Below are 27696 nucleotides of genomic sequence, written 5' to 3' on the forward strand. Positions count from 1 at the left end.
ATGAAACATTATTTTCTAAGGTAAGCGTAACAAACTATCGAGAAACAGCGCCGAAAATGATCGATATGCAGGATATATTCAAGGTAATACGCTGAAGCACCAAAGAAACTGGTACAGGAATGCATATTCAAATACAGATATATGTAAACAGGCAGAATACGGCGCAGCGGTCGGCAACGCCTATTTACTGTTGCTGCAATGGCAGGTTATCAAGATTTAAGCGAGTTCGAAAGCGGCGTTATAGTCGGCGCACGAGCGATGGGACGCAGTATCTCCGAGGTAGCGATGAAGCGGGGATTTTCCCGTACGATCATTTCACGAGTGTACCGTGAATATCAGGAATTCGGTAAAACATCAGATCTCCAACATCGTCGCGGCCGAAAAGAGATCCTACAAGAACGGGACCAACGACGACTGAAGAGAGTCGTTCAAGGTGACTTTAGTGCAACCCGCTGCAGATTTCAATGCTGGTATATCAAAAAGTGTCGGTGCGCGAACCATCCAACGTAACATCATCGATATGGCCTTTCGGAGGCGAAGGTCCACTCGTGTGCGCTTGATGACTGCACGACACAAAGCTTTACGTCTCGCCGGGGTCGGACGAGTCTCGTTTCAGATTGTATCGAGCGGATGGACAAGTACGGGTATGGAGACAACCTCATGAATGCATGGACCCTGCATGTCAGCAGCGGACTGTTCAAGCTGGCGGTGGCTTTATAATGGTGGGGGCGTGTGCAGATGGCGTGATGTAGGACCCCTGTTACGGCCAGATACGGTTCTGACAGGTGACACTTCCTGTCTGATCATCTGCATCCATTCATGTCCATTGTGCATTCCTACGGACTTGGGCAATTCCAGCAGGATAATGCGACACCTCACACGTCCAGAATTGCTGCAGAATGGCTGCAAGAACACTCCTCTGAGCCGGCCGAAGTGGCCGTGCGGTTAAAGGCGCTGCAGTCTGGAACCGCAAGACCGCTACGGTCGCAGGTTCGAATCCTGCCTCGGGCATGGATGTTTGTGATGTCTTTAGGTTAGTTAGGGTTAACTAGTTCTAAGTTCTAGGGGACTAATGACCTCAGCAGTTGAGTGCCATAGTGCTCAGAGCCATATGAACCAACACTCCTCTGAGTTTAAACACTTCCACAGGCCACCAAACTCCCCAGACAAGAACGTTATTGAGGATATCTGGGATGCCTTGAAACGTGCTGTTCGGAAGAAATCGCCACCCCCTCGTACTCTTGCGGATTTATGGACATCCCTGCAGGATTCATGGTGTCAGCTCCCTCCAGCAGTACGTCAGACATTAGTCGAGTCGATGCCACGTCGTGTTGCGGCACTTCTGCGTGCTCGTGAGGGTCCTACACGATATTAGGTAGGTGTACCAGTTTCTTTTACTCTTCAGTGTGAGGGGACAAATCTCTTAAATCGAAATAAAATGAAAACTTTATGTCAACAGGGATGTTGTAATACTTGATTTCCTAGACAGTGGTGGCCGAGCGGTTCTGGGCGCTTCAGTCTGGAACCGCGCGACCGCTACGGTCGCAGGTTCGAATCCTGCCTCGGGCATGGATGTGTGTGATGTCCTTAGGTTAGTTAGGTTTAAGTAGTTCTAAGTTCTAGGGGACTGATGACCTGAGATGTTAAGTCCCATAGTGCTCAGAGCCATTTGAACCATTTGAACCTAGACAGTGAAAGTCAATTGTGGCTCTTCTCTCATACATGTTTCAATTGATTCCTGAAAATTCACAAACTACAAATTGTCTGATGCTTGAATGACGTAACACTAGTCGTACGTCGAGCAATGTTATCCATGTTTGACAGCGTCCTGCACATAGCAGAGCGAGTGGGCGTAATGCACATTACTCTCGTCAACGAACGACAGACGTGGACCAATTCGTTGGTCTCCACGTTCACCCCAGTTAAAGACGTTTGAATTATTTTTGTGTGGTTGTATAATGTAGGTAATCTACGAAATTTCTGTCGATGACGAAGCATGTCTCCTTTTGCAAGATGTGGAAGCCTCTGAGTCTGTAAGTACTTTTCCAGTAGTATTAAAAGGATTATAGCTTGAATACAGCAACTAATCACAAGTAGGATACAGAAGTTATGTTTGCGTTTAACTGTTACCCGTTTCAGATTTCATTCAAAATCCATCCTCAGATGGCTGTTGCAAGTTTTCCGCTCTGAGTCTTGCTTTGAGTTTGTGTCTGTGAATGGTTTGGTGATCTACGATAAAGAAAAAAAAGGAAACTTTTATCTCAGAGCGACAAACAACTATTGGGCATAATCACAAAGCGAGGACTCACCGCGAAAACTTGTAAGAGCCGTCTGACGATGGATTTAAAGGAAGATCCAAAAGTGGTAATGGTTAAACGTAAATAAACAAGCTGTCGTATTCCTTATAGTTCTACTACATCCACGTTTCTCAAGTAGCGTATACCAGCAGTATTCGAGCTCTTTCGGAACTGACTGCAGTAGCGAGATGGCGTTTGTAGTCAGACGAAAGGACCTCTTTGAACGCTCTGTGTAAGCATCGCTAACCGTTCGTAAAATGAAGCAAAAAACAAATGTAAAAACTGTTGTGTCAACTGGAACACTATGCCCGACAACCTCATAACTCAAAAACTCACTATTTTATACACAACGCAGATAAAGAACCTGGGTGTTCAGAAATATGAGCAAATTTTGTTGCTCAAAACGTTCTTGCACTGCCCTTCCGAGTACATTCCTGACAACAGCACGGGAAAGTTCGAGTCTGACAAGAAACCGGCCACCGAACTACCGCTAGCGAATTCAGTGGAATAGCGTTCACGTAAGAGACTGATCACCAACAGAGGGACCAGGAGAGGGCGTCATGTGGGTGAGCCTCCAGCCCGCCGCTTTTAGGATGCGTGTATTGCGCAAGAAGTGCGACCCAGTCCGCTGACCAGCTGCAGGCAGCGGGAGGCGACGGTAAACAGGCGTCGTCCAGGGTGGGCGGCTGCGTGGGGCACGCGACACGGCCGTGAACCCTGCCCGCTGCCGCCTTCAGTTCAGGCGCGGTCCAGCACACGTTTACGGATGAATCACACCGCTAGAAATTTGTTGTCACGTGCAAATTAACAACACTCTACGGGAAATGACCTGCAGAGCACTGCCAACAATGGCAAATAATCACATCGGAACAAAAATTTAGTCACCCTAAGCAGACATTATAGCCAACGGCCCTACGGCAGTGGTAACACCGGTTCCCGTCAGATCACTGAAGTTAAGCGCTGTCGGGCTAGGCTAGCACTTGGATGGGTGACCATCCGGTCTGTCCAGCGCTGTTGGCAAAGCGGGGTGCACTCAGCCCTTGTGAGGCAAACTGAGGAGCTACTTGACTGAGAAGTAGCGGCTCCGGTCTCGAAAACTGACAACGGCCGGGAGAGCGGTGTGCTGACCACATGACCCTCCATATCCGCATCCAGTGATGCCTCTCGGCTGAGGATGACACGGCGGCCGGTCGGTACCGTTGGGCCTTCATGGCCTGTTCGGATGGAGTTTAGTTTAGTTTAAGCAGACATTATGCTAATACAGTGTAACACCGGCTCTAGCCTTCATAAGAGCCACAATTCGGCTAGAGATGGAGCCAGTAAGGTTCTTCAGGTATGCTATCTCCAGATTAAGCCACTCCATTATTAGATCCCGTAGAACTACGAATATGGACGAGATTTTGATCACTACGTTTCACACGATTTTCCAAATAGTCCCAGACGCTTTCTTTTGGGAAAAGGGGGGGGGGGGTGAGGTGTCCGGGGATCTACGTCTACATCTACATTTATACTCCGCAAGCCACCCAGTGGTGTGTGGCGGAGGGCACTTCACGTGCCACTGTCATTACCTCCCTTTCCTGTTCCACACGCGTATGGTTCGCGGGAAGAACGACTGCCTGAAAGCCTCCGTGTGCGCTCGAATCTCTCTAATTTTACATTCGTGATCTCCTCGGGAGGTGTAAGTAGGGGGAAGCAATGTATTCGATACCCCATCCAGAAGCGCACCCTCTCGAAACTTGGACAGCAAGCTACAGCGCGATGCAGAGCGCCTCTGTTGAAGAGTCTGCCACTTGAGTTTGCTAAATATCTCCGTAACGCTATCACGCTTACCAAATAACCGTGTGACGAAACGCGCCGCTCTTCTTTGGATCTTCTCTATCTCCTCTGTAAACCCGACCTGGTACGGATCCCACACTGATGAGCAATACTCAAGTGTAGGTTGAACGAGTGTTTTGTAAGCCACCTCCTTTGTTGATGGACTAGATTTTCTAAGGACTCTCCCAATGAATCTCAACCTGGCACCCGCTTTACCAACAATTAATTTTATATGATCGTTCCACTTCAAATCATTCCGTACACATACTCCCAGATATTTTACAGAAGTAACTGCTACCAGTGTTTGTTCCGCTATCATATAATCATACAATAAATCATGGGGGCATCAGTCTTCTGATCGGTGCGATATAGCCCGTCACGAATTCCTCTCTCGTGACAACCTCTTCAGTAGCACGCTATGGCCTCACTTTGAATATTCCATGCTCTGTCTTCTCTTACTTTTTTATTTCCTAAAACTCATTCAAGTGCCATGAATGTTGTTCCTTCATGTTTTAAGACACGTCATATAATCATATCCCTTCTTCTTATCAATGTTTCCCACATGTTCCTCTCTTCGACGATTCTGCGGAGAACCTCATTTCTTGCCTTATTAGTACACCTAATTTTCAACATTCTTCTTCAGCATGACATCTCAAACGCCCCGATTCTCTTCTTTTGTGGTATTCCCACAGGCTATGTTCCAATATCACAAAAGTCCATCCTAAAAGTCTTTATCCTATAATTAATGCCGATGTTCGACACAAGTAAACGTTTTTGGCGAAGAATTCCCTGTCTTCCTGTTCCAAATTGCTTTTTATGTCCTCCTCACTTCGTCTGTCGTGTGTTATTTTGCTACCCAAGTAGCAGAACTCCTTCACTTCTTTTATTTTGTGATCAACAATTTTGATGTTACGTTTGTCGCTAATTTCATATCCGATACCCCTCATTACTTTCTTCTTATGTTTGGTCTTTATCCATATTCTGTAATCATTAGATTTATCATTTCATTGAACTAATCCTGCAATTCTTCATCGCTTTCAGTGTGAGGATAGCAGTTTCATCAGCGTTTTTTTATCACTGATATCATTTCATCCTCAAATTTAGCACCATTCCTGAACCTTCCTTTTATTTCCTTCGTTGCTTGTTCGATGGGTAGATTGAGCAGTAGGGGTGAAAGACAACGTCCATATCTTATACCCTTACTAATCCGAGCACTTCGTTCTTGGTATTCCATTCTTATTGTTTCGTCTTGGTTCATGTACACATTGTATAGCACCCGTCTACTCCTATAGCATAACCCTATTTTCCTCAGAATTTCGAACATCTTACATTGTCGAACGCTTTATCCAGGTCAACAAATCCTATGAACGTGTCTAGATTTTTCTGAAGTCTTCCTTCTGTTATCAACCGCAACGTCAGAACTGCCTCTCCGGTGTCTTACCCATTTCTGAAGCCAAACTCATCATCGTGCAACAGATGTTGTCAGCAACTTGGACGTATGAGATTTTACACTGACTATACGATAGTGATCACAGTTATCTGCTTTTTCCGCCGGATTAAGATCGGATGATTTAATTTGAAAGGTATGTGCTAAACTGACATTATTCAAGTCAAGATATAATTTCATTAAATAAACATCAGGGCCAAAAGTTAATTTTCCAGTGCCATCTTAATGCCATTGCACAAACGACATTATTCTCTTAAACTTGATTGCTGAGTCAAATACATGTTGCATTTCTGGCAAAATGGAAGAGTGCAAGAAACAAGTTCATAGACGCAGTCAGATGCAGGTTTGTTGAATAATTAATTTAGAACAATCTTATCAATGATACATTCACAATAAAAAAGGATACATTTCTGGTTAGGTACTTTCAAATTAGCCAGTTGAGGGGCAGCAGGATGTCTGAATGTTGGTTAAACCAGCATTGTATGCATGCATCTCTGTCAACACGGCTGTTGTCATACTGGATGACGAGAGTGACTACAGCATACTCTTCATGAAAAAATAAAGAAAGGATGACACTCGATCTCCTTCAGTGTTGAGATAAACATCATGCTAGTAGTGTAACATAGTGTTATTAACTGCTTGTCCGTAGGGCATAGTAAAATGTCTATGAATGCGTCTAAAAGAAAAGCAAAAATATTTGGTAAAAAGTAATTGACCAAATAACTCCGTTACTAACAGAAAAAGGTGACCAACACTGGAAGCTGGTGTAAAATGTGCAGAAGCGAGGACGCGTCGCCGGCGGAAGATGGTTTCGGAAGCGGCCGCTGCATCCGCCTATAATTAGACCGCCGTCAAGTGGTCCACGACCGCAGCGTCACGCGAGCAAACAGGTTTCCAGTTGCGGATGGACCGCCGCAAGCGACAGAGGAGAATTCCGCAACGGCGGATATCACTGGTGAACCGCGCGTCCGCTGTCGCCACTTTAACGATTAAGAGACACACAAAAGTCTTTCCGAGAAGTGGGCGACACGCCGGGGTTTCGTGTGAAAGCACTGTCCATCAATGCTCACCCACCAGTCCGTCTCTTGACTACTGGCGCTTTATCATGACTCGGAAACAGCACACTGGCTGCCACTGCCACCTTCGTCAGAGGTGCGGGATTGACGCATTTCGAGCTCTTTTTCAGGACAGTAATTCCTGTCTGAACGTCATTGCTGCTAATCGGTAGTCAAGCTAGTGATCTTGCCACCCGAAAGTAGGAGCCATGTCAGCCGGCCGGTGTGGCTGTGCGGTTCTAGGCGCTTCAGTCTGGAACCGCGCGACCGCTTCGGTCGCAGGTTCGAATCCTGGCTTGGGCATGGGTGTGTGTAATGTCCTTAGGTTAGTTAGGTTTAAGTAGTTCTAAGTTCTATGGGACTGATGACCTCAGATGTTAAGTCCCATAGTGCTCAGAGCCATTTGAACCATTTAGGGTCCGCAGCTCGTGGTCGTGCGGTAGCGTTCTCGCTTCCCACGCCCGCGTTCCCGGGTTCGATTCCCGGCGGGGTCAGGGATTTTCTCTGCCTCGTGATGACTGGGTGTTGTCTGATGTCCTTAGGTTAGTTAGGTTTAAGTAGTTCTAAGTTCTATTGGACTGATGACCATAGATGTTAAGTGCCATAGTGCTCAGAGCCATTTGAACCACTTTTTGTACCATTTAGGAGCCATGTGAAAAAGTCTCACTCGCTCGAATAAAGAAAGCTAAATTGTTCTTAATAGTTGCCGTTACCGTCAGAAGTAGTTGTTGTTTGTTCGAGAATCATTGTTCTGTTTACTGCGACGTTTCATCCAGTTATGTCTCATATTTTCCCATTTTTCGTTACGTCTTTTGATTTATTTATTTAATCGTGTCTGAGCTACATCTGTAATTAATTTATACGCTATATATACTAGATTACAAATACAAGTAAATGATAGTTATTCATTCATATATACATTCATGATCTTCACATATTGTAAGTCGTCATTATTGTCTAAAGCAAGGCTCATATCTCTCTCCAGTGTTCGGCACACTTCACTGCAGCGTCGTTGGCCAACCACAGGTCTTGGAAAGTGCATAGGGCCAGCAAAGATGGACAGGTCAGCAGGTGTGTCATGGTTTGTTTTCCTCCACGTTGGCAGGGCTCTTCTTCGGCGTATCCCCACTTGATCAGGTTATCCTGTGATCTTCCCACTTGACATCTAAGTCTATTTAGGCTCTTCCAGACTCTCCATTCCAATTGTGATCCAGCAGGAAGTTTTTCTTTAATGTTCCAACTTTTCAGACTGCCTTTATCCAATTTCTGTTTCCACATTGATTCTCTAGTTGTAGACTGACTTTCGGTTAGTGGACGTTCAACTTTTATGAAGTCTTTCCTAGATTTAAGTCTTGCCTCCGCTGGCCGATGTGCGTACAGGGGATGTCTCCTATCTTCGCACTGCCTGCTTTGTTCGGCCATCGCCAACGTTTACCGTCTGATCTGTGTGGGGGGGGGGGGGGCTTTTCCAGAACACGTATAAAGGAGATCACGGTTTGTAGGCTTCAGGCATCCCGTGATTAATCGACATGAGGCATTCAGTGCTGCGTCTAGCTTCTGAGCATGTGTCGATCTTCTCCATGCGGGGCATGCATATTCAGCTGGAGCAAAGCACAATGCCAGGGATGATGCACGTAGAGTTTCAGGGTTTGCTCCCCAGTGTGAGTTGGTAAGTTTACGGATTATGCCGTTCCGTGTGTTGACTTTCGCTCTAGTTTTCTCTAAGTGTTTCTTGTAAGACAATGTTCGATCTAACGTGACTCCAAGATAAACTGGGTTTGGGCAGTGTTGAAGTTTAACTGAGTTCCATTCCAATTGTAATTCCCTGTTTGCTCCCTTGTTGTTTAGATGAAATAAAGAAGTCTGCGTCTTTGCTGGATTAGGTCGAAGCTGGTTCCCGTTGTAATATTCATTTAGTTCTTCTAAGGCATCTGTTAGGTTTCCCTCAATCTGTTTGATTAATCTAGCTTGGCATGCAATGGCTACATCATCAGCATAGATAAAGCTTCTTGTCGTCGGTCTAACTGGTTGGTCATTTGTATACGTATTTGTATACGTCTTTTGATGAAAATTCTTTATTGAAAAGAACTTCGACGGCTCTTGAACACAGTGCATCATCCTGTTTTAGACATCAGAAATGAGCTCCAAACTCGCCAGCGGGTCTTGTGACGTCATCTCCTATCTAACCGTCTGCCCCTAGAACCGACTCTTGAGTCCCCGCCGCAGCCCAGTCGTCACCAGGGTCTGTTGTCGGCTACAAGTGGACTCGACTCGCTCAGAAAGGAGAGTGAGTACACAGGTTCCAAAGTGTAACCGCGGACTCGCGGCATTCCCGCTACATACGCAACCATTTTGAAAGAAATTTCCGCCAATTACTATGCGTTTATTTCGCACAATCAAGATTTTGGCATTATAGGCATGTCAAGTGCAAGTGGAAATGTCACAAAATGTCAGCTTGCTTAAGTGACAGAAGCAAGTCATATACCAATGCAACGACTGGTAGGTTATCAGTGGATATTATTCTGTTTATACAAACATTTGTAGCCGGTCGATGTGACCGAGCGGTTCTAGGCGCTTCAGTCCGGAACCGCGCTGCTGCTACGGTCGCAGGTTCGAATCCTGCCTCGGGCATGGATGTGTGTGATGTCCTTAGTTAGATTTCAGTAGTTCTAAGTTCTAGGGGACTGATGACCTCAGATGTTAAATCCCCTAGTGCTCAGAGCCATTTGAACCACACATTTATACAGACAAAATTTTTCGAAGACTGTTATAAATTTATTTTAATATGAAGTAACTATTCAGAAAATGTTTAACAATTTCGTTGACGTATACACCATTTCGTGGCGTTACCGAGTTTGTATCGACAGCACCAGAAAACATGACATGAGGATGAAATGCAATCTCTAAATGATAATTAATTACTAAAATAAATAACAGAAATGGCTGGCTCTGAGCACTATGGGACTTAACAGCTGTGGTCATCAGTCCCCTAGAACTTAGAACTACTTAAACCTAACTAACCTAAGGACATCACACACATCCATGCCCGAGGCAGGATTCGAACCTGCGACCGTAGTAGTCGCGCGGTTCCGGACTGCGCGCCTAGAACCGCGAGACCACCGCGGCCGGCATAACAGAAATGAATGATAAGCTACACACATCGCTTTTAGCCCAGAAACTCAAGTTACCTTGGCCAAATGAATACAGAAATAGCGCGCTTTTCTATCGTGGAGATGTAACAGTGACGCTGCTAGGTGCCCAGTTTTGGTTTGACGCAGCACATACGTTTTCTCATAGTGGAGGTGGAATAAATGAGGATGCAGCCATTTTATTTGCGTTGGACGAAAATTGTGTGATTTTTGTCTGAAACGTGGACTCTAGTGTGTAACTTATTCCATATATCGCTCCACCTCTAATGGAACACGTTTGCAATTCTATACTTTGCACCACTTAATTTTCGTCTTCCATCCACAGACAGGCAAAACACAGCTTTGTTAAAGGCCATCGGATTCCGGCAATCGGCCATTTCGCCTTGTCGGTTCTACTTTACATCAGCGAGATCGGACACTCATCTTCTGTACTAACAAGAAGTTGCGACTAACTTTACAGTTCTTCGTGCCTCAGTAAGAGAGAACGAGCCGACGAGTAGTCCTAACAAGGGAACCTCCCCATCGCACCCCCCTCAGATTTTGTTATAAGTTGGCACAGTGGATAGGCCTTGAAAAACTGGACACAGATCAATCGAGAAAACAGGAAGAAGTTGTGTGGAACTACGAAAAAAACAAGCAAAATATACGAACTGAGTAGTCCATGCGCAACATAAGCAACATTAAGGATACTGTGAACTCAGGAGCGCCGTGGTCCCGTGGTTAGCGTGAGCAGCTCCGTAGTGAGAGGTCCTTGGTTCAAGTCTTCCATAGAGTGAAAATTTTACTTTCTTTATTCTCGCAAATTTATGATCCGTCCGTTCGTTCATTGACGTCTCTGTTCACTGTAATAAGTTTAGTGTCTGTATTTTGCCACCGCACCGCAAAACCGTGCGATTAGTAGACGAAATGACGTGCCTCTCCAATGGGCACCGAAAACATTTGCTCGCAAGGTCATAGGTCAACCGATTCCTCCACAGGACAACACTTCTGATATATTCTATACGACACTGTTGACGGCATGTGCGTCACCTGACAGGAATATGTTGTTGACCCATCTAACTTGTACACTTGGCGAATGGGTAAAAAGATTCTTCTACCTTGCCGATTTAGGTTTTCTTGTGGATGTGATAATCACTCCCAAAAAAGTGATGAAAACATAAGAGTTTGTCACATGAACTGCAACAAATGAATGCAACAGTTTCACAGTCGCACATTTTTCCCTGTGCTCTGTCAAAACATATGTTTTTAACATTTTCAAATTTTTCCGCGTGTAGACCGTCAAATCCTGCATGTGTCCAAGCAAATCTGAACATGTCCTGGAATTTTGGAGAGCGAAGTTGATTATGTTTGAGTGTCTTAACTTTGATAATAGTCTGAAAATAAAAAATTTTTCACTCGAGGTAGGCTTGAACCAAAGACCTTTCGTTTCGCAGCTGCTCACGCTAACCACGGGACCACGGCGCTTCGGAGTTTGGAGTGCCCTAGATGCTGCCTATCTTTTGCATGGACTACTCAGTTTGTATATTTTGCTTATTTTTTTCATAGTTCCACACAACTTCTTCCTGTTTTCTCGATTGATCTGTGTTCAGTTTTTCAAGGCCTATCCACTGTGCCAACTTATAACTAAATCAGAGGGGGGTGCGATGGGGAGGTTCCCTTGTAAGAAGCGACGGCAGCGCCACAGTTCTGAGAGTCGTCACACTCGAGGAACTACATCGGGAACGAAGGAAGCCTCTTAGCACTAACAGCGGCGCCTTGATTTGTGAGGTGTGCAACCCAAACATTGAACTAGAGATAGCAACGTTTCTGATTTCTGCCCTATTTCCTCCTCCACAGTGGAAATCCGGTTTAGCATCTGACAGCGAGATTGCTAATTTTTCCGTGACCATTCGTGGACTGACTACCAGGCTATAAGCCTATAGGAACGGCAGAAAAATTCTTGTCATGGGCAAAGACCCTTAAGTTTGACTGGTCCATGTTTTATTGTTAAGTCCATGCTGCTTCACTCTGGTTGGTACTCGAGTGGAAGAGAGAAAGAGTTCATGACGTATGAATTACAAGTCCGGATGAGAAGAGGATATTGGAAGTGTCTTTTTCGAGCGAACCTTCACGATACTGTCTTACCCGACGTAGGGAAACCATGAAAAACTAAATCTGGCGAATCTGGATAGTCGGACAAGGATTTCAGCTGTTGTCATCCCAAATATCACTGCTGCACCCTGCTCGGTTGTTTGCACTTGACAGCCATCTTAGACAAACCAGTATCTTCGAGTCAAAAAGTGTGATGATTCTGTCATGATTAAGTTCTGTTACTCACTGTAAAATTTATTATTTGTTTCCGTATTGTGTCATTTCTTACGCATTCTACACACGTACTTACCTCAGCTAAGATATTCATTTCAATTGCTTTAATTCTACTTTTCTACTTAGTTTTTCTTATCCAAGAATCACTGCCATGTGAAAGCATATGTGTGGCCATCATTTTACAAATTTCGTATGGTTTTACTGTTTTTTTAAGGTTTGTATTATTTTCCTATTCTTGAAACATTTAGTAGAAAGACACAAAAAATCCAATGACAACTTGGCAAACTTACGAACTGACATCTGTCTTGCACTATGGGATATCCACTTAAAGCAGGAAACAGGAAAATGAAGTTAAAATCTTTTGGGTTATTAGGCCGCGTCATGTTTCTTCTAAAATGTTCGCCGTTTCGACCCCTCTGCTGGGATCTTCCTCAGGATCTTGGTGTCCACTACTGCTAGAACACTGTCAGAGATGAGTGAGAAGTAAACAGGCGGCCGCGGTGTAAACAACGCGCTGCAAGTCACCTCGGCGGACAATAATATTTTGGATAAACATTCCCCCTCTCTTGCTCTATCCGTTTCGAATCTAGTCACTGATGACGACCAACCAATAGCAGTAGCAGGCATTCCAACCAATAACCCTTCTCCAGCATAAGTGTGGAATAGTGCCTTTCTGTCCAATGACGATGACCGCCAATGGCATCCACAGGATGTGAGCTACCAACGCCCCTTCTTCTGCATTAGCCTATGGCTATGGCCCACCAATGGTAGCTATGACTTTTAACCAATACTATCTCTACTACAGCACGAACGCCAGAAAATTCTCCCTTTATAAGTGGACGCGACACTCGTCTCTGACAGTGTTCTAGCAGTAGTGGACACCAAGGTCCTGAGAAAGATACCAGCAGAGGGATCGAAACGTCGAACATTTTAGAAGAAACATGACGCGGCCTAATAACCCAGAAGATTTTAACTTCAGTAACAATGGCCACGAAAACCTGCAGACTTACATAAACAGGAAAATGTTTTATGTTTTGTCGATTTGGGACACTACAGCCATCACATCTGAAAAGGATGTAATTATTGCTCCACCTTGCTGTACAGTATTGTCTTTATTCTATTTGCTTCGTAAAGTTAGGTATTTCATCTAACACCTAGATTGAAGTTAGCTTTGCACACTGTTTAGATATTTGTAGGTTGTGAAGCACAGTCGATATTTACCGGCCGAGGTGGAACAGTGGTTATGATCTCACAGGAAATCATTTGGTTTGCTTCTGCAAGATCTGATGAGGTACGTCTCTACTGCACGCGCTGTGGTCTGCTCCTCGCCGCAGTGATATGGGGAAAGCATAAGCACTGAACGAGATGATTCTGAATTAATACAGGCCGTATTTTTATGATGTGCCCAGGAACACTCCTGATGCCATGCAGTGCTGCGATAAGTATTTCCTCTAAAACTGTTCAAAATGGCTCTGAGCACTATGGACTTAACATCTGAGGTCATCAGTCCCCTAGAACTTAGAACCAATTAAACCTAACTAACCTACGGACATCACACATATCCGTGCCCGAGGCAGGATTCGAACCTGCGACCGTAGCGGTCGCGCGGTTCCAGACTGAAGTGCCTAGAACCGCTCGGCCACACCGACCGGCTCCTCTAAAACTGACCTTGCAGATTTAAATAGTAGTATTCTGCGCGGGACGCATTATTACTGACATATCTAAATCGATGATGGTTCTTCATTTTCTAATATCTTTGCGTTTTGAAGCCAAAGAAGGGAAATATAGCTTTAAACTGAAAGAAGGTAGTTGTGTGGTGGTTTAACTATACTATCCACCAATCTTATAATATAAGAATTTGCGGCAGACAAGATAAGCCGTAAAGTAAAGAAAAGAAGAATATGATTTTTGGATGATATTGCTTTAATTTCCAAGTTCTTGAATGACTCGAATAGATATTTCGTAAGTACAATGTTCTGTTTAAAATAACGCTAGATTGGTTTGACTTTTCGTTGTGGAGGAGGAAGATATTTTCACATCGTGTGCTGAGTTTCATTCTAGCCAGTTTGTTTTCCAAGTGGAATCAACGTGGGTTGGATTAAACACTTACGAAAGCATTCTATCACAGTTTGTATTGTTAAGATCTCTTCACGTAACTCCAGGCATTTTCGTTGTGTGACTAAGACCATTTCATCATTTTACACGAAATTTCTAGACATCAGTTGTGGCCTACAGGTTAAAAAGGTTTGGTTCCGGTATAAGTCTGCAGCTAGACTCCTTGCAGCATGTAATGGAGGCTGCGTCGTATAGCTCTATCGTTTTTCAGGTTTTCTTTTCCATCCGTGACAGAGGTGGGAGAGAAGACCATCGATTAACTTACATATGAAATCGAAGTCCTCGGATATTAATGTATTGATCATTTTGTGAAATAAATGTAAGAGGGTATGTTTTCGGAATGTTAACAGTGAACTCCCCCCCCCCCCCCCTCCCCTCCTCTCTGTGAGGCTCAATGCCTCTCCTGTAGTGTCTGACACTGGGATTTCCTGAGAATTTCCATGAAAGTCTCGCGCTCGTAGAAGAAGTCCCACCAAAACGCTTTGGTGTTCTTTTCATTTAGCCTACACTGTAAGTGTCTCAGGCTGAAGAGTAATATTCAGTTCTGTCTTGATCCATGATGGGGCAGACTGATAACACTCTCCACAACCATTCACAGTATTGAACTACTGAGCATATTATTTATTAGTGGAACAGCTTCTTTTTTTTTTTTTTTTTTTTTTTTCAAAAGGCTTGGCTTATAAGTGAACAGTGATTCCTCTGTGTACTGCGCCATTAGCTACCGGAAGTTCGATGAATACCCTATGATCCGAGGTTTGCTTGAATCTCAGCTTTAACACAAACACTAAGAAACAAGATTCTATCGACGTATTTACGTTGTAGTTGAAAGCCCGCGTACTCAGTGGAAATCATCTCGATCAATATAGTACCAGTAATTTTCGAAAAACATCTGATCACTAACTTGTAGCTCATAAACAACACTGGAGGTGGTGGTGGTTAGTGTTTAACGTCCCGTCGACAACGAGGTCATTAGAGACGGAGCGCAAGCTCGGGTTAGGGAAGGATTGGGAAGAAAATCGGCCGTGCCCTTTCAAAGGAACCATCCCGGCATTTGCCCGAAACGATTTAGGGAAATCACGGAAAACCTAAATCAGGATGGCCGGAGACGGGATTGAACCGTCGTCCTACCGAATGCGAGTCCAGTGTGCTAACCACTGCGCCACCTCGCTCTGTAACAACGCTGATCTGAAGTGTTTTGCGATATCAGCAGATTTGTCTGGTTTTATTACGGCTGTTATCACCGAGTCTTACCACGCTTTGGGCTCTTTAAGGTATTTATTTCTTCGCATCTGAATAAATGAGAGCATCCAGTTTTGTTTACTCAAACTTTGGGCTTCTTAAGCCCTCGATTTGGGCTTACTGTGGGTTCTTACCGTGTATCGGCAACCTGCTCCTGCTGAAGGAGGTATTTAACAGGATATCCTCCGAAGACAGCTTCTAAGAAGTGTTCCTTCCCGGAAAGGCAACGGGGAGAGCGCGAATGCTATTGGAGCTGGGGATGCGGATGGGGGTGAGAGCTGGGGTGTAGACGAGAGAAAGCTTTTATCATTCAAAAAGGTAGCAACAGTAATAGTCGTAGTTGTGTAAGTAGTAATTTTGGTACTGGTATGTTAATGGTGGAGGGGTAATAGCGTTTGCAACAGTCGAAATTTATTGACTATACTGCTTATTGTAGATGGTAATACCAATTGCTTGAAAGTACAATAACACTTGAGGAAAAATTTTCAATCTACAAGTATAAAAAACATAGAACAATATTACGGGATGATATTGTCCATTGTGGTTATCTAGGTAGGAATAACTAAAGAAATTAAAACAGAATAGCACAACTCAAACATAGAAACCTGTAACGCAGTAGATATACTCTCCGTTCTACAGTGCGTAAAATGTTTCTGTTTAGATCTGGATGAACAGTTTGTTCCGTGTACTACATTTCATCTGCACTGAACAGACTGGAAACTACACCCCCTGTTGCCTCATTGTACTGCTCCACAGGAATTAATAGGAGGCGTCAGATTCGGCGACGTATTAGAATGTTTTCAGCAGGACTGAACATTGTGGAAATAGCGGTATGCTTCCGTGACTGAGGTGCTCTGCACTGGCGTACGAGGAGGGACCCAAAAGTAATGACAATCGCTCTCCTTTCCGTGGAAAGACCGTTCTTTTGCTAGGTGCCTGTACTGCTCACTGTTTTGAATCAGGTGACCACCCGTCAGCAATGGAGAAGCATATGATATGTCGGAGTGCTTGCTTTCGTTAGTGCTGTTTCACGTGTTCGTCGTGTTTGCAATTATGTCGCTGTATCTGTCGCTCCACCTCGGTAGCAGTACATGGGGGAATGATCGATCCAGAAAAAGTGGAAGACTGCTTCATCTTCACGACCAAAGAAAGGAACACAAATCAGAAAAAAATGAGAAAACAGTACTGTTTTCTTTTTCGACATGAAGAGGGATCTACTCCTCCAAGGTACCATTGTTAACGAGAATTACTACTTCTGAAAATTAAAGCGGTTTTATGGGACATTTCGAAAAAAGGGCATTGTAGCTAACAAACGATTACTTCTCAACCTCGACAAGACTTACGGTCACACCTCGAATGCCAGTCAGTTTTTCACCAGAAACAAAATTACTGCATTTTTGAATCCACCTTACTCATCTATTTAGCCAGCCGAGCGGGGTAGCCGCGCGGTCTCGGCCGTCTTGCCACGGTTCGCGCGGCTCTCCCCGTCGGAGGTTCGAGTCCTCCCTCCCGCATGGGTGTGGGTGTGTTCTCCTTAGAGTAATTTAATTTAAGTTAGATTAAATCGTGTGTAAGCCTAGGGACCGACGACCTCAGCAATTTGGTCCCATAGGAACTTACCACCACCACCGTCACCATCTATTTAGCCACCTATCATCTTTTCCGCTTTCCTACGATGAAAGGGCATACAAGACAGCAGCATTTACATGAAATGGAATACGGAAACAAAAATCTGCGAAAACTTTAACTCCAACCTAAACGACTTACCTTCACAGATGACGATTTGTCAACTCACTCAAAATAGGGATAGAGGAAACATATAGCAAGACACGTCATTAATGATCCTTTTCTTCATTTTCTTGTGCTTTTGTCCCTCATAGGCGCAGGGTCGGTATGGTTATATACAGATTTGGCATGGCTAGTTTAAGGGGTGGCCGGATGCCGGATACCCTCTCCGGCACCAACCCTTTAACTGCAACCCCCCCCCCCCCCCCCCTCCTACGTAATACATGTACCCTACTGTGTGAGTGTAGAGTTTGTAAGTAGGCTGTTTAGGTTTTTATGTTGGGAACGCCACGTAGCGCTCTATATGAAAATCACTGACTGTGCTGTGTGAAGTCGGTGGCTGGTTTGCATTTTTGGAATATTTGCTATTGTAGTGTTGGGCAGTTGGATGTGAACAGCGCGTAGTGTTGCGCTGTTGGAGGTGAGCCGCCAGCAGTGGTGGATGTGGGAAGAGAGATGGCAGAATTTTGAGAGCGGACGATCTGGACGTGTGTCCATCAGAAAGAGTAAATTTGTAATACTGGATATCATGAACTGATATATACATGATCACTTTTGAACGTTATTAAGGTAAATACATTGTTTGTTCTCTATCGAAATCTTTCATTTGCTAAGTATGCCTATCAGTAGTTAGTGCCTTCAGTAGTTAGAATTTTTTATTCAGCTGGCAGTATTGGCGCACGCTGTATTGCAGTAGTTTGAGTAACGAAGATTTTTGTGAGGTAAGCGATTCATGAAAGGTATAGGTGTAGAGTTAATCATGTGGAAGTGAGCGGAAATTTTCTGAATGTTTGCAAATCGTGTACGTGAGGCGGGACGTGGGTATCAGCCCGGTAGTCACCTTGTGAGATGCGGGAAACAGCCTAAGAAACACCATCCAGGCTGGCGAGCACACCGACCTTGGTCGTTAATTTTTATTTGGTGGCGGATACGGTCCGGGGCCGGCGCATCTCCCCGGCCCGCAAATAGCGCTTTAGCGCGCACGGCTGTTCCCGCGGGTGTTATTACCGTCCTCTGTCCAGAAGTAAGGACTTCTCGCCACACTTGATGCTCCCTCGAACAACCTTATACTTACAGTCGTGCTACGAAACAAAGCAGGTCTTATTAAAAGAAAAAATACCATTAAACTACCCAGGATAAACTGTCCAACTGTTGTTGAGGTGTTCCGCTGTTGGTTAAGAGCAGAACGTAACGATAGAGCCGTTTATGTCCTGACAAGAGTTAAGTGTGAGCACGTGATAGGCAGGAGCTGCGAAGCCACAACTAGCGGATGGTCCGGGAGGACGCGGGGTGTCGAAACCCGACCGGGGGTCACTCCAGCAGATGGCCGCTGCTCCCTGCTGGCGTCACTCGTCTTCCGGCTAACGTGCGTCTGCAGCTGAGCACTTGTTGCCGGCATGCAGCCGCCGCGGGGCATTCGGTAAACACTTTGTTTTCCGCGCGGTAATCGAATGATATCACTCTGGCCGCGCCTCGCTGACATTTCCTAATTCAGACTTGCGACGAAAAAGAAAAAAAAGGCGGTAATCAATTGACGCAAACGACTTGTCCGCATACACAAGGCACACGTCTTCCAACATGAGAACTGGCGTACTCTCCCAACTCCTCTTCGGAAGCAGCGGTCAAAGCGGTAGGTGCATCAAAACAAAATGTCCAGACACTCTGTGACCAAAATGGTACTGAAACAGAGGATGATAGACTAAAGGCCGAAATATTAAATGTCTTTTTCCAAAGCTGCTTCACAGAGGAAGACTGCACTGTAGTTCTAGTTCCTTCTCTAAATTGTCGCACAGATGACAAAATGGTAGATATCGAAATAGACGACAGAGGGATAGAGAAACAATTAAAATCACTCAAAAGTGGAAAGGCCGCTGGACTTGATGGGATACCAGTTCGATTTTACACAGAGTACGCGAAGGAACTTGCCCCCTTTCTTGCAGCGGTGTACCGTAGGCTAGGCGCTCAGTCCGGAACCGCGCAACTGCTACGGTCGCAGGTTCGAATCCTGCCTCGGGCATGGATGTGTGTGATGTCCTTAGGTCAGTTAGGTTTAAGTAGTTCTAAGTTCTAGGGGACTGATGACCACAGATGTTAAGTCCCATAGTGCTCAGAGCCATTTGAACCATTTTTTTGTACCGTAGGTCTCTAGAAGAGCGTAGCGTACCAAAGGATTGGAAAAGGGCACAGGTCATCCCCGTTTTCAGGAAGGGACGTCGAACAGATGTGCACAACTATAGACCTATATTTCTAACGTCGATCAGTTGTAGAATTTTGGAACACGTATTATGTTCGAGTATAATAACTTTTCTGGAGACTAGAAATCTACTCTGTAGGAATCAGCATGGGTTTCGAAAAAGACGGTCGTGTGAAACCCAGCTCGCGCTGTTCGTCCACGAGATTCAGAGGGCCATAGACACGGGATCCCAGGTAGATGCCGTGTTTCTTGACTTCCGCAAGGCGTTCGATACAGTTCCCCACAGTCGTTTACTGAACAAAGTAAGAGCATATGGACTATCAGACCAATTGTGTGATTGGATTGAAGAGTTCCTAGATAACAGAATGCAGCATGTCATTCTCAATGGAGAGAAGTCTTCCGAAGAGTGATTTCAGGTGTGCCGCAGGGGAGTGTCATAGGACCGTTGCTATTCACAATATACATAAATAACCTTGTGGATGACATCGGAAGTTCACTGAGGCTTTTTGCAGATGATGCAGTGGTTATCGAGAGGTTGTAACAATGGAAAATTGTACTAAAATGCAGGAGGATCTGCAGCGAATTGACCCATGGTGCAGGGAATGGCAATTGAATCTCAATGTAGACAAGTGTAATGTGCTGCGAATACAAAGAAAGATAGATCCCTTATGATTTAGCTACAAAATAGCAGGTCAGCAACTGGAAGTAGTTAATTCCAGAAATTATCTGGGAGTACGCATTAGGAGTGATTTAAAGTGGAATGGTCATATCAAGTTGATCGTCGGTAAAGCAGATGCCAGACTGAGATTCATTGGAAGAATCCTAAGGAAATGCAATCGGAAAACAAAGGAAGTAGGTTACAGTACGCTTATTCGCCCACTGCTTGAATACTGCTCAGCAGTGTGGGATCCGTACCAGATAGGGTTGATAGAAGATATAGAGAAGATTCAACGGAGAGCAGCGCGCTTCGTTACAGGATCATTTAGTAATCGCGAAAGCGTTACGGAGATGATAGATAAACTCCAGTGGAAGACTGTGCTGGAGAGACGCTCAGTAGCTCGGTACGGGCTTTTGTTCTTTCCACGAACAATACGAGACTGGAATAGAAGGGAAAACCGATAGAGGTACTCAAGGTACACTCCGCCACACACCGTCAGGTGGCTTGCGGAGTATGGATGTAGATGTAGAAGCAGCCTCGATTCACATCCCTGTCCAGATAGCCAGTAGTTTACTTAAACCACTTGAGGCAGAGGTAATGACGCTTCCTGAAACTAGCTATGACTCTATCCTTTTCACATTCTCGATCAGATGAGGTAAGACTCAACATCGACACAGACGAGTTCAGGGGCTTTTCCTTTCTACATAAAGTCACGGTTTGTTGTACTATATTGAGGCGAAAGTCATACAGAAGGACCACGCAGTCGTATTAAAACGTGGTATCGAATTAGATATGCATTCTGGAGCAAGTGAATTAAAGATATGTATATAATAGCCCAGAACACTCATTTCGTCCAGGTGAAGGGGAAAACGGTCGTGATATGGACACGACAACAAATCTAAAGCATTGGGGAGCCATCCTCATCCGTGACCTCTCAACTACTGACCACAAATATGTAGACGGTGTAGTATTTCGGTTCCAAATTGGGTGCGAGGAACTCCAGATGTCTTCAAAAGACATAAATAAATTACACAAATTAAAACGAAAAAGTAACGAATAAAAACGTATCTTCATGTGAAATAATTGATTAATTTTTGGAGCGCCAAGCTCTAATTAGCCAATTAACTGTAATAACTGAAAATTACCGGAACAGCTAGTTACTTCAGTGCCCTGTTCATTATGTTTACTTTCGTCCCATTAAGTGTGACATCGATGCCGAATTGATTTAATTCAACAGTTATGTTGCAAAATTGTGCAGGAAAGTCGCTACGAAAATCTGAATGAGAAAGAAAGGGCGTCAGTTATGGTCGCTGGCCGGAGTGGCCTTGAGGTTCTAGGCGCTTCAGTCCGGAACCGCGCGACTGCTACGGTCGCAGGTTCGAATGCTGCCTCGGGCATGGATGTGTGTGATGTCCTTAGGTTAGTTAGGATTAAGTAGTTCTAAGTTCTACGGGACTGATGACCTCAGATGTTAAGTCCCATAGTGCCCATTTGAACCATTTTTGAGTTGTGGGCCATTAGGCGTAGAGATACAGTGTTTCCCGACAGCCCGGCGCCAAGAATACAACACTCAAACGTGTCCGCTGCTTCCGGCACTATGTAGTCGCACCGTGGCAACTGTGGCAGATGCTTGCCCTTTGATTGTGCTAGGGAACAGTCGGGTATGATTCCATCAGTTCACTCCTGCTTGAGATGATATCCTGAATCAGAAGCGGGGAGGGGAAGAGATCTGCCGAATGGACAAATTTGAACGACAGCTCTGTTCAATGGACAAATTTTAACGACGAAGCTGCGAATCTGTCAGTGTCCTGTCGTTAAAAGAGAAGTTACTCGATCGCTCTCAGCCCATCTCTATCGACCCTTTGAAAATCGCGGTAAAGAGTAACTCTATAACTATCCGAAGTACAGCATATGATCTACTCGCATAAAAGACGTCCGAATTGCTTGTGCAAGGGACAAATGCTATTTACTGCCGTAGGAGGGGGAATGACTTTGCAGTACATCAATACCTTACGGAAGGCTCCACCACCAGCTCTCCATCTACTCCCGTGTTGCCGAAAATTCGATCAAAAGTGCGTACATCTCGCTCAAAGGCGTCCCAGATGTACTCAGTAGGACTGAAATTAGATGGTGTGTGGGATGTTCGTCTGATACAGTTCAGAAGTGATCTAGCGATGACTTGCGTAGCAAGTCAGCTGTGCGGTGCTGTACGTGAACAAATCGATGCACGTGGTTGAACAGTGGACCCCTATGTCGCTTTCCAGGGTGAGACGACATCAAATGTATCGGAGGCTCCATTCTTAACTCGCATAAATGTCCCCCACACGAGAGCATTTCCACCACCTGCCTGAACGGTGCTTTGTCAGCAAACAGAATACATCAGCATACCCACACCAACGTGCTCGCGACGTATCAGTCCAGTCGGCCATCTTACATGCGTATAGCAATCAGTGATGGTATTCCTACCCCCTCGCCAAGCTCTGTGATATGCCGCGGGCAGAGATTCGCAGGATAGATAGTAGGCCTATCTCCTGTATCGCAAAGCGAAGAAGTGGCAGCTCACTGACTGTTTGTAGGCATTTTACCTATCCGCGAATGCAGTTGATGGAAACTCCAGTTTGTTGCCTGCGGTAGTTGACTTTGACGACGTCTATATTGCACGCATCGCAAGGCACATTCCCGAAATATTGGTGCCGGGAAAGCCACGTGCCTGCAAGATCTTATACGATAGAGAGCCCTCTGTGACGACACACACCGCCTCTACGCGATCAGATGTGCAGGTATCGCGTATCCTGCACACCTTGCGTCGCACGGCCAGCGTCAGGCCTGAGACGCCCCAGGCACGCGACACGTCTAATTGGTTCCCTCGCCAACTCTCTGACTCGTTAATGTTAATGGTGCTATCTCGGGAACACATTAGAAATTAGTTAATTATAGTTATCATTAAGAAGAAAGATACTCTGAACAGGCTTTACCTGATGTGACTATTTCGATTTCTCGGCTGACATTTTTGTCAATAAAATGTCTGTAACATAAAATGTGATAACCCAGGTAGTAATTCTAGAAACCGCGCAATACACATTATCCACACATCAAAAAATGTTTTGCATCACCTCGGTTCCGAGAGTTCCGGAAAATTGGAATAGAGTTCAACATAAAAATCATTTCCGCTCTTTTTATTGCTCATGAAAACCACACACTGCATGTCGTCCCATCATACAGCGAGACCTTCAGAGGTGGTGGTCCAGATTGCTGTACACACCGGTACCTCTAATACACAGTAGCACGTCCTCTTGCATTTATGCATGCCTGTATTCGTCGTGACATACTACCCTCAAGTTCATCAAGGCACTGTTGGTCCAGATTGTCTCAATCCTCAACGGCGATTCGGGGTAGATCCCTCAGAGTGTTTGGTGGGTCACGTCGTCCATAAACAGCCCTTTTCAATCTATCCAAGGCATGTTCGATAAGGAGAACATGCTGGCCACTCAAGTCGAGCGATATCGTTATCTTGAAGGAAGTCATTCAGAAGATGTGCATGGGAGCACGGATTGTCGTCCATGAAGAAGAATGCCTCGACAATATGCTGCCGATATAGTTGCACTATCGGTCGGAGGATGGCATTCACGTATTGTACAGCCGTCACGGCGCCTTACGTGACCACCAGCAGCGTACGTCGGCCCTACATAATGCCACCCCAAAACAACAGGGAACCTCCACCTTGCTGCACTTGCTGGACAGTGTGTCTAAGGCGTTCAGCCCGACCGGGCTGCCTCCAAACACGTGTCCGACGATTATCTCGTTGAAGGCACTCCTGAACTGGTCTGGCGTGCCCAGAGTCGTCGGGATGAGTTAGAACGGAGAGTCCGCTATAGACTCTACTATCACTACCTTATCTGCTTTCGGCTCTTGAGGGAGAAAATGGTTCAAATGGCTCTGAGCACTATGGGACTTAACATCTGAGGTCGTCAGTCCCCTAGAACTTAGAACTACTGAAACCTAACTAACGTAAGGACATCACATACATCCATGCCCGAGGCAGGATTGGAACCTGCGACCGTAGGGGTCGCGCGGTTCCAGACTGAAGCGCCTAGAGCCGCTGGGCCACAACGGCCGGCTCTCGAGGGAGAATAGGCTGCATTTCCAACTCAGACAACTCATTGAAAGTGTTCCCAGCAGAGTTCTAGCCGTCACAAAGGGGATATGTAAAGTCTACTAATAGACCAGATAGTGCAAACAGAGAACAAGAGCTGTGCTGTCACGCTTCCCTGGGGCATTTCTGAAGAACAGCGTTGTCTGGCAGAAGTAAAGCTGTGAGGACGGGGCGTGAGTCGTGCTTGGGTAGCTCTGTCGGTAGAGCACTTGCCCGCCGAACGCAAAGGTCCCGAGTTCTAGTCTCGGTCCGGCACACAGTTTTAATCTGCCAGGAAGTTTCATATCAGCGCACACTCCGCTGCAGAGTGAAAATCTCATTCAGCATTGTCTGTGATGAACATTCGCCGTCCAGGACAGTGTTCTGGACTCTATTACTGAAGAAATCTTCGATCTACTCACATATCTCATAACCTATTCCGTAAGCTCGGATGTTCGATGACAGATACCGTGGGGCACTTTGTAAACGATTTCCGGAAATCAAAACAGAATGATAAGGAGAAAATTTTCTTGGGTATCTACAAGAACAGTAAAGGAGCAAACAGCAGGACTCATAGGAAGAACACGTGGGCGAGGCTTGTGTATCTCTGGCGCACTGTTTTAGCTAAGCGAAGCAGGACGTGTTGTTGGCGCGTGGTAAGGGGGTGGGGGTCGGAAGCTGGTGTGCGTCCTCTCTGTGTCGCCCACAGCGTGCGTGGCATCTCGTATACTTGCGTGTGCGTGTGCGAGCGACAGAACCGGTATGCGAGGACACGCTGCCCAGCCTACATGCTATAGTGGTCCCAGTCGCTCCGCGGATGTGTCCCACCGGGGGAAATGCCGCTCTTCAAACAACTGCCTCCTTACCACCTCGCACCTCTCCCTCTCCTCAAAACGTGTTGAAGCTCTTTTGTTTCTTATCAACTGTGATATGCTGTCCTGATTAAAAAGTCCATTCGAAAATCGACAGTCGAAAGAGCTGTTTGAACACCATTGTGTTTTAGAAACCACGCTCATGTTGCAAGTGGTATGCCCCTTCCCTTCAGGGAATCGTCGCCGCTGCTCAGTTACGAGCAGGACTATCGAAATCACGAATCGTGACTCATAAAACCGCGGTACGTATTCGCAGAACACAGCACGAGAAAAATCCTGGACCGAAGTAGGTACTGAAACTCGAGCATTGGGATTTTTATTGTAGCTAACTATACCCACTGTAGCCAACTCGAAAACTACAAACAGTAGCACTCAGAAAGTAACTGCCTCACTCACGCTCTCCTTAGACGAATCTGTCTTAGCGTTATTTCTGAGGGTGGACACACTGAATCCTATCTCAGTAAGTCATATTTTCTTCTGTCGTGTCAGTCCACGATTTAAATTGTTTTACCATGCTTACGTTCCACATCATACAGGGTAGACATTCACTATAGACACAATCGCTGTGGGGTAATTTCCTGTGAAAAAAAAACCACTATATCGAATAATAATTCGCTACGTGAAATACCGACATTTGACCACTGTCCCTTCAAATGATTTTAACCGACAGCCTAAATAAAATGAAACAAAATTCGGTGAGTGACGCTCGTAGGGAATGTTATGTGCCTATATTTACGCAGACGTATGGTGTGCATTGCGTTACCGATCAGCCACACGCTAACGCAGCTTTCTCGTCACGTAGTTCATATGGTTCAAATGGCTCTAATCGCTATGGGACTTAACATCTGAGGTCATCAGTCCCCTAGACATAGAACTACTTAAACCTAACTAACCTGACGACATCACACACATCCATGCCCGAGGCACGATTCGAACCGCAGCGCGGTTCCGGACTGAGGCGCCTAGAATAGCTCGGACACAGCAGCCAACCGTCACGTAGTATGGCCCTACCTCTGTCAGTAAGGAAGGACAACACTCCACAACAACCGGGTGAAAGTAAGCATTATTAACAGAATTGTTCGTTCATTTCATGCAGGCCATTTGAAGTGTGGATTGTCAAAGGTGGTTACTGCTGTTACGAGTTGTTGAACGAGGTTCAATGACCAACTTTTTCCATACCATTTGCACAGGAAAATACTTCACAGTATCTGTAGTACGTAATATGACGGTAAATATAGGAAAGTCAAAACCGACGAGAATAAGCAAGAAGGAAGCTTCAGTTAACTTGTTCTCACAAGGAAAAAGGAAGAAGCAAGTAAAATTATACACTACTGGCCATTAAATTTGCTACACCAAGAAGAAATGCAGATGATAAACGGGTATTCATTGGACAAATATATTATACTAGAACTGACATATGATTACATTTTCACGCAATTTGGGTGCATAGATCCTGAGAAATCAGTACCCAGAACAACCACCTCTGGCCTTAATAACGGCCTTGAAACACCTGGGCATTGAGTCAAACAGAGATTGGATGGCGAGTACAGGTACAGCTGCCCATGCAGCTTCAACACGATACCACAGTTCATCAAGAGTAGTGACTGGCGTTTTGTGACGAGCCAGTTGCTCGGCCACCATTGATCAGACGTTTTCAATTGGTGAGTGATCTGGAGAATGTGCTGGCCAGGGCAGCAGTCGAACATTTTCTGTATCCATAAATGCCCGTACAGGACCTGCAACATGCGGTCGTGCATTATCCTGCTGAAATGTAGGGTTTCGCAGGGATCGAATGAAGGGTTGAGCCACGGGTCGTAACACATCTGAAATGTAACGTCCACTGTTCAAAGTGCCGTCAATGCAAACAAGAGGTGACCGAGACGTGTGACCAATGGCACCCCATACCATCACGCTGGGTGATACGCCAGTATGGCGATGACTAATACACGCTTTCAATGTGCGTGCGTTCACCGCGATGTCGCCAAACACGGATGCGACCATCATGATACTGTAAACAGAATCTGGATTCATCCGAACAAATGACGTTTTGCCATTCGTGCACCCAGGTTCGTCGTTGAGTACACCGTCGCAGGCGCTCCTGTCTGTGATGCAGTGTCAAGGGTAACCGCAACCATGGTCTCCGAGCTGATAGTCCATGCTGCTGCAAACGTCGTCGAACTGTTCGTGCAGATGGTTGTTGTCTTGCAAATATCCCCATCTGTTGACTCAGGGATCGAGACGTGGCTGCACGATCCGTTACAGCCATGCGGATAAGATGCCTGTAACCTCGACTGTTAGTGATACGCGCCCGTTGGGATCCAGCACGGCGTTCCGTATTACCCTCCTGAACCCACCGATTCCATATTCTGCTAACAGTCATTGGATCTCGACCAACGCGAGCAGCAATGTCGCGATACGATAAACCGCAATGGCGATAGGCTACAATCCGACCTTTATCAAAGTCGGAAACGTGATGGTACGCATTTCTCCTCCTTACACGAGGCATCACAACAACGTTTCGCCACGCGACGCCGGTCAACTGCTGTTTGTGTATGAGAAATCGGTTGGAAACTTTCCTCATGTCGGCAAGCTGTAGGTGTCGCCACCGGCGCCAACCTTGTGTGAATGCTCTGA

At 45.5% G+C, this 27696-nt stretch overlaps 1 protein-coding gene and 1 pseudogene across 1 annotated transcript in view; one reads left to right on the plus strand and one right to left on the minus strand.

Annotated features, from left to right (window-relative positions):
- Positions 1–27696, minus strand: part of LOC126485078 (cartilage oligomeric matrix protein) — a 397283-nt gene that overhangs the window by 289907 nt on the left and 79680 nt on the right. The gene's annotated exons all lie outside the window — the stretch shown is intronic.
- LOC126485372 (5S ribosomal RNA) lies at positions 3200–3317 on the plus strand (annotated as a pseudogene).

This window comes from Schistocerca serialis, chromosome 6, assembly GCF_023864345.2.
Source record: "Schistocerca serialis cubense isolate TAMUIC-IGC-003099 chromosome 6, iqSchSeri2.2, whole genome shotgun sequence".
NCBI lineage: Eukaryota > Metazoa > Arthropoda > Insecta > Orthoptera > Acrididae > Schistocerca > Schistocerca serialis.